Source organism: Poecilia reticulata, chromosome 2 (assembly GCF_904066995.2).
Source record: "Poecilia reticulata chromosome 2, P_reticulata-male-v2, whole genome shotgun sequence".
In the NCBI taxonomy this organism is placed as follows: Eukaryota; Metazoa; Chordata; class Actinopteri; order Cyprinodontiformes; family Poeciliidae; genus Poecilia; species Poecilia reticulata.
The window spans coordinates 40,600,929-40,614,704 of NC_088831.1; the positions used below are offsets into that span (position 1 = coordinate 40,600,929).

The 13,776-nt window shown below is 36.1% G+C and overlaps 1 long non-coding RNA gene across 1 annotated transcript; it reads right to left on the reverse strand.

Annotated features, from left to right (window-relative positions):
- Positions 1-7,200: 7,200 nt before the first annotated feature.
- Positions 7,201-13,194, reverse strand: LOC108166942 (uncharacterized). Its single transcript, XR_014086644.1, has 2 exons — positions 12,414-13,194; positions 7,201-12,373 (listed from the first exon to the last, which is right to left on the reverse strand). It is a non-coding gene; the product is annotated as an uncharacterized LOC108166942 (long non-coding RNA).
- Positions 13,195-13,776: the final 582 nt, after the last annotated feature.

Below are 13,776 nucleotides of genomic sequence, written 5' to 3' on the forward strand. Positions count from 1 at the left end.
TCAGAGTCATCAAGCAGTTTGGTAAATTGTAATTCTGTGAATATATCTTTTTATGTCTTCAGAGACCATTAGAGATTTCATTTGAATCAATGTTAGACAATCTTAAAAATACTTTAGGAACATTTTAAACATTGGTTAACTTTGTTCAGGTTAAATCCGTTTATTGAACAAAACTTATGATAAATCCTTTTTAAATTTTGTGTTTTTTAATTTCTGAGGTTGATCTTAAGTTTAGCTGAATGGCTCCATGTAGTGGACTTTTAGTAGAGGTGCAGCAGTTTGTTTTTTTGCGTCTGACAACATTTAACTTATATGAAGTAGAGAATAACCAATCAGAGCATCAGCTCATATTAACACAGTGCCAATGCTCATATTGATTATAATAAACATTTAGATAATAATGTAGTTTCTTCCTCAGATGGAGGTAGAACCTGTGTGTCAGCTGTGGTGAACTGAGCAGCATGGAGTGGGGGTCAAGGAGAATTGTTGCAGCACCTCCAATTAATATGAACTACAGCAACCAGAGGTCAGATCAGCATTTCTAAACGTCCTAAATGTCCAGGATGTTAGTGTTGTCAGAGCTCAACACTAAAATCACTAAACCATCTTTATTCATAGGAAACAACCAGAACCTGAATCAGCACCAAAACCAGAACATGATGCAGAATCTGGTTACAGCAGTACAACAGCCTGTAGTGACAGGTTTAAGGATTTTAATGATGAATATATAGCAGACCGACCTTCTGCTGTCAGGAGGTGAGTTGGATTTAAATGTAGTGACTGGGTAAGTTTGAAATGTTTTATTCAGTATGTGTTGAGTGGAATTTCAAATATAATGTTAAGGTTTGATTAGACCACTGCACAACACAGAGGATGGCTAACTGCAGTGCTTAGGATCGTTTCTGCAGAACCAAGTGACCTTGATCTGAAGGTCATGAAGTGATGGCCATTCTCCTTCAGAAATATCTGCTAAAGAGCAGAATTTCTGATTCCATCAGTCACAGAAAGTGATCCAGGCACTGAAGCAGCAAAATAGCCCCACACCATCATACTGCCACCACTGTGTTTGTCTGATGGTCAGTTTCTGAAATTCTAGATCAGCTTAAGTTTAGATATAAAAACCCATAAACATTCCTAAAATTTTCCACTTGTTTCTCTTCAGTCCACAAAATATTTCTCAAAACCCTGAAAGATCAGATATATTATTGGGTCAATGTGGGACAGGCCTTTTTTTTGTTCTTTTGGGTCAGCAATGGGGAACGTTTCAAAATGGTGAAACATGCGACCAGTAAGAGAACAGAGTTTAACAGAGTTTCTTTATAATCCGTGTATGGTTCGTTCTTTGGTTTTTTCGTTTCAAAATAAAATTGGAAAAACAAAACAAGCATGTTTTTTTGTTTTTTCGTTTTTAAAACGAAATTAGAAAAACTGCAATTGCAAAAAGAAAAAAGAAAACGAGCTGTCAATTTAGCTTTTCATTATTTCATTGTTGACAATCGGTCTGACCCGGAAGTTCTCTCTGTCCGGTTTACACAGGGGCCGTATCACACATAGACATTATACTCTGTCCCTCGCACTTTGTTTTTCTACACTTGTCCAAAGCGGCATGTAATTAATTTGATGATACCTTCACACAGACAGCCTTTAACTCCGACTTTGTTTTGTATATGAAGCTAATGGCTGCTAAATGCAGCTTCCCATTCAGTAAATATCTAAAGGGCTAATCCGTCCATTTTTTTTTTTACCAACCTTTAATCTGCTCTGGTTTAAAAAGACGCTCAAAGAACATTCTGCCAGTCATTCAAACCCTTTAAGTTTAAGTTTTTCCTTTCTGAATAGCATTAGCAAAGCAATTATAATCCGGTATGTCATGAACAAGCATGCAAAAAAGGTTATCCAAAATATACAATATCCTGGATAAATATTGCATATTTATCCAAAATAAATATAGAATATATTGTATGTATAAAAACATTTATATACAACATACTAATAGATTGATAGTAGTATCTATTTCAGGTAAATACCTGGAAATAGATACCAGAAATAGAAATCTATTTCTGGCAGAAATAGATTTATACCAGGTAGGAAATGTTTGAAATAATTTGCCAGATTATTAAAAGCTTAACTAAATAAATGTTTGCCTATGGAAGAAGATTTGGGAAAGAAAAAAGGTCATCATTCTGTCTTTAATCTCAGAATTCAGACTTCAATCTAAAAAAAAAAACAAATCTTGTAGGTGTTAGAAAAATGATATAGGCTTCTTCTCTTCTGTGGTTTAACACCTCACAGTATCTTTTCACATTTTTATAAGATGTATATTACTGTCCAATTAGAAATGAAAACCTCTGTGCCCTTTATGAGACTATTTATCCATCCATCCATTTTCTTCCGCTTATCCGGGGTCGGGTCGTGAGCCCAGACTTCCCTCTCCAGCCACTTCTTCCAGCTCCTCCAGGGGAATCCCAAGGCGTTCCCAGGCCAGCCGAGACGTAATCCCTCCAGCGTGTCCTATTTATTATAACTTATTAGACTCAACTGACTAAACATAATGACCTTTTGAGTTGATACTTTTCATTATTTCTTAGCTCTGGATTTATAAGCAAGAAACATTAAAAGAAACAAATATTTAATTTGTATCAACCTTTATGTAATCAGAGCTTTGAACTCAAATCTTACAAAATAAACAGACAAAACATTTTCATTAAAATGTATTTATTACAATAACATACGCAGATATTCAGCCAGTGTTTGGGGAATCATGAAAAAATATTCCTATAATTTATGTATATAAAAGATGAGGAGACAGTGAAGAAGACGATGTCAGGAGGAGGAAGAGGATCACTGGGAGATTCTGGGAAGCTGCATCCAAACCTGGAGCTGAGGCCTCTCCTCCTAAGAGCCGCCTGTATGAAACAATAAAAAATAAATATTAAAAAAGTTCACGCTTCACATAAGAAGCCAATCGAAGGGAAGAATATATTTCACACACATAAATAATATGAATTTACAAACTACAAAAAGATCAGAGGAAGGGAATATTAGTAACTAGTATCGGATGATGTCAATGATTAGAAGATGCCAACATCTTCAGAAATATCGAACTCTGCAGAGAGGAATATTATATTTTGACACACGTATCAAATAGTATATATGCAAACACATTAAACTCTTCATGTCACACTTTGAGAAGCTACGATCAGATATCAAGCAGCAGAATAGACAAGGTGACTTGCCCAGACCTTGGTTAGCGGGGTGAACACACTCCACCCGGCCGCTGAGCCTGGAGCCGCCTGGCCCCGTTAGCGGAGCTACGCTGCTCCGAAAACGCCGGAATATATTTCAAACCGTAAATTAAGCTATAAGGGCTACTTTCTAGTCTAAAAACATCTTAAAACAACTTTTTGTGACAAATTAATAGTGTACTTACCTCTGTTTGTCGCTGCTGGAGGCGCAGTGCAATGGAAGCCATCTTGCTGGTCCAGAGACGAGACGGGTATGGCTGCGGTGGAAAGCCACTCCCCGGTGCTCTGGCCTTTCAAAATAAAAATAAAAAACTTAACTAAAAACTCAGGCTAACCATTTTTCTTGGTGACCAGATGTCCGATATTATTTGTTTCTCACAGGAGCTTTACTTAAACTGACTTGCGGCTGGCAGAAAATACTACAGTATATAGCCTGAAATGAACAAGCTTGTGTCCCTGCAGCCTGCATAATGTGTGTGATTCGGTCCCTGCGTAAGCCGGACAGAGAGAACTTCCGGGTCAGACCGCTTGCCAAAAATAAAATAATGAAAACCGAAATTGACAGCTCATTTTCTTTATTTTTGCAATTGCCGTTTTTCTAATTTTGTTTTAAAAACGAAAAAACAAAAAAGAACACATGCTTGTTTGGTTTTTCAACCAAACAAGGTTTGGTTTTTGTTTGAAAGCTTATTTTGTAAAACTTCAAAGAACAATATTCATAGTTAGATTGTTTTGTTACCATAGAAACAATCTGATGTTGTGAGTTTAGACTTTGAGTTTGTGCTTTGTTTGTTCACAAATACTAAACTGCAATTATAACTTACTGCTTTTTAGGTTGGCCAATTAAACTACTCGCCCTCTTCCAGATTTCACTAAATCTCACGCAGAAGCTGTTAGAGGTGCTGATGTTTTTAGCAGCAAGATGGGCCCCTAAGTCAAATTCTGCTCCAGGCCTCATGCAGCCTTGGACCGGCCCTGCATGATGTAGTAATCCGCTGCACTGCACAGAGATGCGCAACAAACGGGAGATTTAATTTAATGCTGCTAATGTGGCTTTAGTAGCTCTGGAGTGTTGGGAATGGAAATCCCGATCGATGAATCATAATTTGTATTGACACACGGAGCATAAAATCAGCCAAGAAAAGCATTCAGACTTTACTTATTTTATTCACTTTCAGCGCTGAAAGGAGACGCTTTAACCATTACATCCGAGAAGAGTTTCTAAAAAAGTCTGTAGCGTCTGAGGAGAAAGAGGAGGGTAGCTGATTATATGGACTGAAGACACTCCCTGAAATCACACCATGTCTCTGTGACCTGGGAAAACGTTTCTTTTTCGTGAGAAATGGACCTTGGTGTCTAACAGAATCAAACATGTAACTTTTTACTATGGGCCTTTGTCTAACAGCGTGTGACTCTTTCTCGACCTTGGTAAAGCGTCTCAACATTCCCCCTGTTGGGCTCTAAAAGAGCCCAAAAAAGGGAAGACAAACCCTAGAGTAGACACTGTCCCTTCCGGAAAACATCCCCCGAGGCTTTTGCAGATGTTGATATACATAGCTTCATTTCAAGTATTGATGTTGTCTTTCATTCATTTCATTTCATTTCATGTCAATTTTGGGGGTAAAAACGGACAGGGCACCCCTATGCCTCTTAGGCGGTGGATCGCAATCACAATGTCCCCCTTACAAGCTAATAAAGAACATGTAAAGAAATAAAATTGTTAAAGGATGTTAGGGTTAAGATTGGAAAAAGGAAATTCAACCCTCCATGGCATTTACTGTTTCTTTTTTTGTGGTGGGAAAAAACTTTGCCTTGCAGTTGTGCAGAGCTTCGTAACCTTCAATTACACATCAATCTTAATTTCAGACCGTAAATTATCATTTCATTTTTGATTTTTTATTTATTTATTTTTAAACCAGATTTGTTTGTTTTTGGTTGTTATTAGCTCAGGTCAACACTATGCCATAGAAGGTTAAAGAACTGTAAAAAAAGGCAAAATCCGAAAATGTTTTCTGTTTTTTCTTTAGTAATAAAAGTTAAAAGAGATGAATGTTAAATTTAATGACACATGAAATGGTTAAAAGTTATATTGAGGGAATTGTTAGAATGCACTACAATGCAAATTGAATGAAGGGTCAGGATAGTATTTCAAAACTTAATAAAATGCCAAAAGAGATAAAGTGTTGGGTTAATATTTTCAAATGAATAAAATGTAAATGAGTAAGAGTTACTAAAATGCAAAATCAATAAAGTGTTAGATTAATATATGTTTTAAAAGTTAAGAACTAAAACAGGAACCAAATTTAATAAAAGGTAAAATGAATAAAAGGTAGATATTACTGAAACGTTAATAAAATTTAAAATTAGAAATGTTAAGATACCATCCTTTAATGTCAATGAAGCAATAAGGAATAATGCGTAAAGCGATCTATTAGTACGTTGATAAACCAAACTTTGAAATTTTAAGGTAATATTTAAAAGTTAATGAACCACAGAAAGGATGCAATGTTAAATGAAATGGTAAGAAAAGCTTAGAAGTAATGAAAATGGAAAGGCACAGAACATACAACTAACACTAAACAGCATCAAGGCAGCACAGTCAAAATATACTGGTATGAATGAACTATGATGAGGAAACAAGTAAAAATGCTTTCTAAGTAAAATGTAATAGTAATAAAGTTTAATCATATCAGTCTCTCTATAGCGAGACCTATCAACGTCAAATCAGTTTCTGTGTGTCCAGATGTTGAGCCGGCGCAGCTCGATGGGAAACCCTGACAGGCCCGCGAGGCTTCAGGGGCGTTTCAGCTGTAAACTGGTCCACCAATCGTGGAAGGCGCCCACAGTCTCACATCCTGGCACACCCAGAAAGGATTGGACTTCATTCTGCAACACAGAAAACACAACAAAAAGGGAAATCAATGGAATATATAAAGAAAATTAAAGTGAAGGAAAGCATCTATTTTTGTCACTAGATACTAGTACTGCCCTTAAACTCTGGAAAGCTGGAGCTCCACGGTCGTCTTTTGGTTCTGGGAAACCATCTGATAGGCAGGTGGGGTTCTATTGGTACCACTGCTCTTCTCTATGTTGGAGGTGATGCACTGAACAGCCAAGGACCTCAGGCAGGGAACAGCAGCATCCACAGGTGATGAGGAGAGCAAGGAGGACGATTCTTTCAGATTGTGCATCATCATGTTTTTTCTTTCTTTTTTTTTTAAAAGGCTGCTCCTTGAAGCTGAAGATCAGGTAGTTTTTTTTAAATATATATACTAAGCCAATAGAGCATCAATAAATCAATGACATTTGTTATTTAAGTTCTCCTCTTAATAATAGTTAAAGAAATGCTTAAATTAAGTAACATATTTTAACCTTCAAAAATAGCTTTGCTTGTTTTAAGTGTTGGATATTCACAGAATCAGACAAAATCAAAAACCAAACAAAAAATCATGTAAAGATCAGATTATAAAATGAATGTGCAAAACTGCCCACAGTCATGTTTTATCAAAGAAATATCATTTGAAATGTACATGAATTATCCCTAATAGAAACTTTAGCAGAAAATTTAAACCATACATAAATGTTTTGCTTTTATTTTAATCAAGTTCAATCAAATAGTCCTCCTTTAATAAGAAGTAACCCGCTATACTAAAGGCTTGTAACATATTGTCAATAGTGTGAAAAGTTAATGATACATGTTAAGATCCTTTGTAATATATTCCATTCGTGTCATAAAAGATAACCCTGTTTTGTCTCAAACCAAAAACTGTAAATTATGATTATGAGAAATGTTTAGACATTTTAGACAGACCTTGAATCAATAGTTACATATTGCACTAGATCTTTAGCTTAATTCTGTCAATCTGTTTGACCCGCTTTAAGCAGTTCCATAATTGCTCATTTGTAAATCCCAATTTAGACCAATTTACTTTGAATCTTCGTATTTTTCTTGTCATTTTAAAACCTCATGTAATTAGCCTGTTTTTTTTTTTTTTGCTTGTTTTTTTTTTTACAAGAATAAAGTTAACCCTGTCACTCCATATTAAAGTGACTTTATGGTTTTAAATCCCAAAAGTTCAACACTTTTACTTTTTGAAAAATTGGTTCTTTCGAAACCCTTCTATAAATATTTATTTAACTGAATTACCCTCTTTTGTAGTGTTTATCATATTTATCAATGTTTTTGGCAGTTTTGGGGAGAAATTTGATACAACTAGATTTATTAAATTATATAATTTTCAGGTTAGACCTTTCTGCATGACTTGGTTAAACAAATTATTTTGAATTATAGCCAGAGAGAAGCAAACAATTTATTCCCTGTTTTAAACAACTCTATTTTGTAGAAATCTATTTGACACATGACATCATTGTTAATTTTAATGTATTCAATTCAGAATATTCAGTATTACTTTGGAAACTCATTCGAATAGTTAAAACATTTGTGAATTTTGATTTAACCTCTTATATTTTGCTGAAGCCCAAAACTGAAACATTTCTCAATAGATCAGATTAACTCACAATTTGTAGATTAGATTCATTCCATGCATCTCCCCCTGTTTCTGTATTGAAACACTGTTTAATGTTTCGGTACAGAAACTCCTAAGAAACCCACTCAAATCATTTAGCCCAAATTTCTTTCATTGCTAACTATAACAGTTGGGTTTAATTTAAACAGGGTGTTTACACCTCAGTGAAAGAATTGAATATTTGATTGACAATATGTGCAGTAAACCCATCATTTGATTCAGTAATTTTCTGAAGAGTAATTTTCCTAAGATTTGAAATGGATTCAAATAAACTTAAATCAAAACTTGAAATACTAGTCCTCATATTTGTAGCCACTGTAATTTGAACCAAATAGATTTTAGACTATTCTTTTTTGTATTTGAAGTGTGGCTGGTTGTGCTTTTGTAAATCAGGAAATTAACATTTTTTTACCGTACTTTTATCCTTTTTCAATCGTTGTCATGCTGGAGGAGAAAAACACATTAGCCAGATGTTGGACAATCAGAGTTATAATCATTCAAGCAAACAAAATATTTCTGTAACCTGCAGAGAGTTCTAACACCCTGCTGCATCGAGCCTTCACTTGTACCATTAAACTTATCCTGGGGGTCATATAGCAGAGGTCAGAATGCAAAGACAGTAGACCATGAATGTGCTGTAAATTAAACTAAGGTGAGAAAAAGTGGCATCACACAACTCAAAAATTCAAGAAAAACCATTAAAAACTACCAAGTTTTGTTGGCAGCCATTTTGTCTCCAACCTGTAGACTCAGTGGAATCCCAGGGGCCCCGGAGCCCAAACCACATGACCAGAGACGTAGAACCCAGGACCAATCATGGCAACAGACAAGCAGGACCGCCTCTGAGTCTCAGGATGACTTTACATGTGATGTTCCATTTGCCCCATCAGAAGCTGTTCAGGGCAGCATTCAGTCCCGCTGTGCAGAAAAATCTGGACAAAGTGTGTGGCCCCCCTTGAGAGAGCGAGGGAGGGACGGAGAGATACAGCATGTCATTGTTTTCAAACCTCCGTATCACGTCGGGCAGAATCCGGTGGTCTTTTCTGCCATAGGAGACCCTCATAAATCACGCCTGGGTCTCGTCCTGTAGCCAGGTGTGTCCTCAGAGATCACAGTCAAACATCCAATGCGAGATCCTGCAAGCTGCAATTCGTCCTCATGTGACAACAGGAAAAATCCAACCTCACTGACCTCTGTAGAAGCTGTAAGAATCGTCCAATAGGTCTTTGCCCTCAAACAGCAGTCCAGCAGAAGATGGTACAATTCATAGGTGTAGAAAGTGCAAATGTCCAAGTCGGCGTGGCTAAGAACAGCAGAGGGCTGATGCCTTTTCTCCTCGCATGGCCCTGAACCCGCAAAACCCGGCCCCCATGGTCCCCGTCAGACCACAGGAAGCAGAACTGCTAGAGTAAAAACAAAGTAAATTAAGAAAATAAAAGTGTGTGCCCCCTTTTGCTCACATAATTATATATTAACTGTCTTTTCTGTAGCTTGTGATGTACAGTTGCCTCTTTTTTGTTTCTTTTCTTTTGTTTCAGCCAGGCTCAGGGTCACTGGAGCGGCTCAGATAACGTCCACTGCCTCAGTCTGAGCTCAAAAGATAAAATAGAAATGCATTAAGATGATTCACCCTCAAATGTTTCAGAATTAACCGGTTGTGGAACCAACTCCTTTCAAAAATCAAACTAAGAAATTATTAAACATTTTGACAAAATTTAGTATTTCCAGCTTCATACACTTTTCATCTATTGGTTATTCAAATGCATATGTAAAATAATTAATTCAATATTGTACAATTTTACACAAAAGCATCCTTGTGATATTGCCACACTTTAAGACAACCAGTTAAATTTCCTTAATAATTTAGGTCAAAAGAAAACTGTAATCAGTTATTCTTTATTCCATTAATGAAAATATTACCATTATCCTGATATTTTTCAAAACTGCTGAGTGTTGTATTTATGTATTGTTTTCTTTTTAGAATAAAAAATTGTTCACATTTTGTCAGAATTTTTCTCCATGTCCCCTTTGGGGCTCCGTAGAATTTAAAGTACTTTTAACCAAAATGTTCTCAATGATAACAATTACATCCAACTGTAACTTTATACAATTAAAATTAGAGGTGATGCAGGAAACCCATCAATCTGAAAATAAACATGGCATAGATATTGATTGAAGCTATTCAATTTTATATAACCAATTGTTAATTTAGTAAGAGCTTCTCTATAACTCTGTATTTCAGTCATGCAGGAAGGAACAGTATAAGAGCTCATTAAATGAACTCACAATATACCAATGTCAAATGAATACATTCATAATTAACCGTATCTTTAAACCAACTAGTAATTAGAGTCTATTTCTTCTCCACCCCCTGTTGATATAATTTAAAAATTTGAAAGCGATTTTGCATTTACTTTTCTCCAAAACAAAAATTTTACAGGGTTTCACAAGTTTTCCAAATCATCTATCTAGAATTGAAAGTAGACTATCAGATGTTCTAAATGTAAAGTTTTCTCAGAAATGTTTTATCTTACTTAAGTTTTATGTTTATCTTTTACCATTTCCCCCTTTTGTTTTCGTATGTAAATAGAAAACAAACATTTCTGACAACAACATTTCTATTGTTCTCAGAAATATTTTTCAGATTCCTTTTCTGCACATATTTCTAAAATGTCCAACTGAAACTGTACTGCAAAGGCCAAAAGTTTTATTATTTTAAAGAGTTCAGATCAGAATTTGGATTGCTTTCCTAAAAGGCCGTGTCAATGTTTATTTTGAACTGACAAAAGAAAAATTGATCAGATTTTTCTTTTGTGGCAGAGGAGAAAAACAAAAATGTAGACAAATATTGTGCAGTACTGTAAGATGTCATTGCGTTTCAAATCAAATGTTCTGTTGGACTTGAATTTATGCATCAATTCAATCAAAATTTAAGGCACACAAGTGTTGTGAGCCCATTGTTGTCCAATCAGTTTCTTTTTACATAATCAATCATATCCACTTTAGAAGTTTCATCATATCCAATTTGTGACACGCAAGACACGCATGTATTTCGAAAGCAGCAGTTAGTTAGTTAGTAAGTTAGTTAGTTTTGTTATTAGAATATAAAAACAACAATCATATTAATAAAAATGAAAAGAAAATAAAACACGTCAAACTAAATGAAACAGTCTCGTAATAAATGCTATCTGGTTTTAAACCAAAGCTGAAATGTGATTACTCCTTTTCAAATGTATTATTTCCCACTTTGAAATGAGGTAACCGAATTATTTAGATTTAGAATCATTAATTGTCTTTGAGACAAGAATATGTTGCAACCAATGTAATTGAATCTAGAGCTGTTTCATAATCACCCTTTGAATCAAACACATACTCATATTTATTTACCAATTCAGTTCCCTCTTTATGTATTTTAAGGTGACCAAGTTTCAAATGAAAATAAATCCTGTTTTTGATAAGATAATAAGAGAGAAAATATTGTTTAGTCCATGATAAAGTTCAAGTTGCTATAAACCTCAATTTTTCAAGTTTCATTAAGTTTAAATTTAAACCCCTCTACAGCTAAGCTGAGTTTCAAAAACTTCAACACATTAGATGTCACTTTATTTTGTTTTTAATTTTACCTGTTTTGTAATTTCATTCATCTTTCATATAGTTAATTTTACCACATGTGAAAATAGTGGATTGTGCCAGATTAGTTTAGTTCCAATCAGTTTTCCCTTAGCGTCATTTATTCCTTCCAGCCAGTATTACCCCGAAGGCTGTCTGTTTAACAGGTCGCCTCCTTTCATCTGCACCAGGTATTCTATCCTTTTTATTTAGTTTTTCTCTTTTTCCCTTATTTTGATATTCATCATGCTCTGCCAAATAAGTTATTAATGCTTCTATTTGCTCTCAGAGTGTAATCTATGACCTGATGCCCCACTTTGGATCGTATTTTTTCCTTTTCAAGTTCACTCTCCATCTTTTTAGGCTCAAAATTTAGGTTTCAAAAATCACCTCTTTTTTTTTTGTTGTTTTGCTCGCACGGCGGCGAGGAAATCAAACGCAGCAGAAAGAATTGTCAACAACCACAGATAAAATCAAAAACCTCCCACTGATTATAGTTCCCCAAGGTTTACCATGGTTTTAAAACACATTACCATAAACAGAAAAGAGTACACTTTAACACATGGCGGCTGCTCAGCGGCAGAAGCTTACACACACAGCTGACAGACACACACAGCTTTACACAGAAATGGATCCACGCTTTTCAGCTCCTATTTTTGTCCTCTTTCAACTCTTATTTTTGTCCTCTTTCAACTCTTATTCTATAGAGGATCAGATCGCGATCAACCTTATTTCATATTATTACCATCTTATCCTATGGTGGACCCTCTCAACACTTTTTGTGTCTCTTGAGTAAGTCCTTGATTGGCTACCGCGTTCTTTTCCGAGGGCAGTACTCCCCGAGGATAAAACCGACAAAACCTAGCCTGAACTTTTCCCGCGTCCAGGAAAAGCGGGGGACGGCCAGTTCCCACTGCAAGCCAATCAGCCTTAACACCTAAATCTTCACACCTAAATCTTCACACCTAAATCTTCACACCTAAATCTTCACACCTAAATCTTCACACCTAAAAACTACTTTATTTCTCCACACCTAAAAACTACTTTATTTCTCCACACCTAAAAACTACTTTATTTCTCCACACCTAAAAACTACTTTATTTCTCCACACCTAAAAACTACTTTATTTCTTCATACCTAAAAACTACTGTTTCTTCACACCTAAATCTACTTTTTCTTGTCTATACTCCTATGAACAGTTAAACATGAATTTGAAATGTATGAAATTTAGACAAACCTGGGAAACAGTACAGACAACGGCTGATAACTGAAATTTATACAGACCTGAGAAACAGTACAATGGTGTATATTAAGGAACAAATGTCCTTACCTTTCATGTGGGCCCCACACCAGAGTACTGTTCCGGAAAGCCTGCGCCTGAACGGCCAGTCCAATCTCCGCTCATGTGTCAACACAAAACCATCCTCTGCTACCAACTGTTGGGAATGGAAATCCCGATCGATGAATCATAATTTGTATTGACACACGGAGCATAAAATCAGCCAAGAAAAGCATTCAGACTTTACTTATTTTATTCACTTTCAGCGCTGAAAGGAGACGCTTTAACCATTACATCCGAGAAGAGTTTCTAAAAAAGTCTGTAGCGTCTGAGGAGAAAGAGGAGGGTAGCTGATTATATGGACTGAAGACACTCCCTGAAATCACACCATGTCTCTGTGGCCTGGGAAAACGTTTCTTTTTCGTGAGAAATGGACCTTGGTGTCTAACAGAATCAAACATGTAACTTTTTACTATGGGCCTTTGTCTAACAGCGTGTGACTCTTTCTCGACCTTGGTAAAGCGTCTCAACAGGAGCCACAGGGTCAAGAGGAAGAACAGGAAGGAGATTTATAGATGTGGAGAAAGGGAATGTGACGTAGAGTGTGCGAGGGTGGAGAGGATGGGACTAAAGACAGGCAGTTGATTGGCTGTGGAGACCCATGAAAGGGAAAAGCTGAAAGAAAAGATTCATCTGCAGCAACTAAACTTGCTTTTAAGGACTGAAAAAACATAACAGTGATTTTTGTCCTATTCCTCTCAGAGAACGTCTGCTAATACCACCCAAGGTTAAACTCTTGAGGTAGTGTCTGGTTTCAGTTATCTGAGTAAAACTTGTTTTCACAACAGAAACCAGTTATGTTTCTGCCTCAGAGGTTGGAAGTTTCTGCTTTCTGCCTGTAATAGACTATGATAATTATAGACTTAGATGTAGTGGACTTTTAGTCCACTACGTCCACTACAACTAGTTGGTGCTCCAACCAGCTGTCTAGAGTCCTGGACTCCAACACTGAGCTCGGAGATTCATTGCTATCTGCAGCCACCTTACCCACCACTGACAACAGCATCCTAAAGCTAGTTGTATGCTGAAGCTAGCATTCTTTCTCTGAATGTGAGGC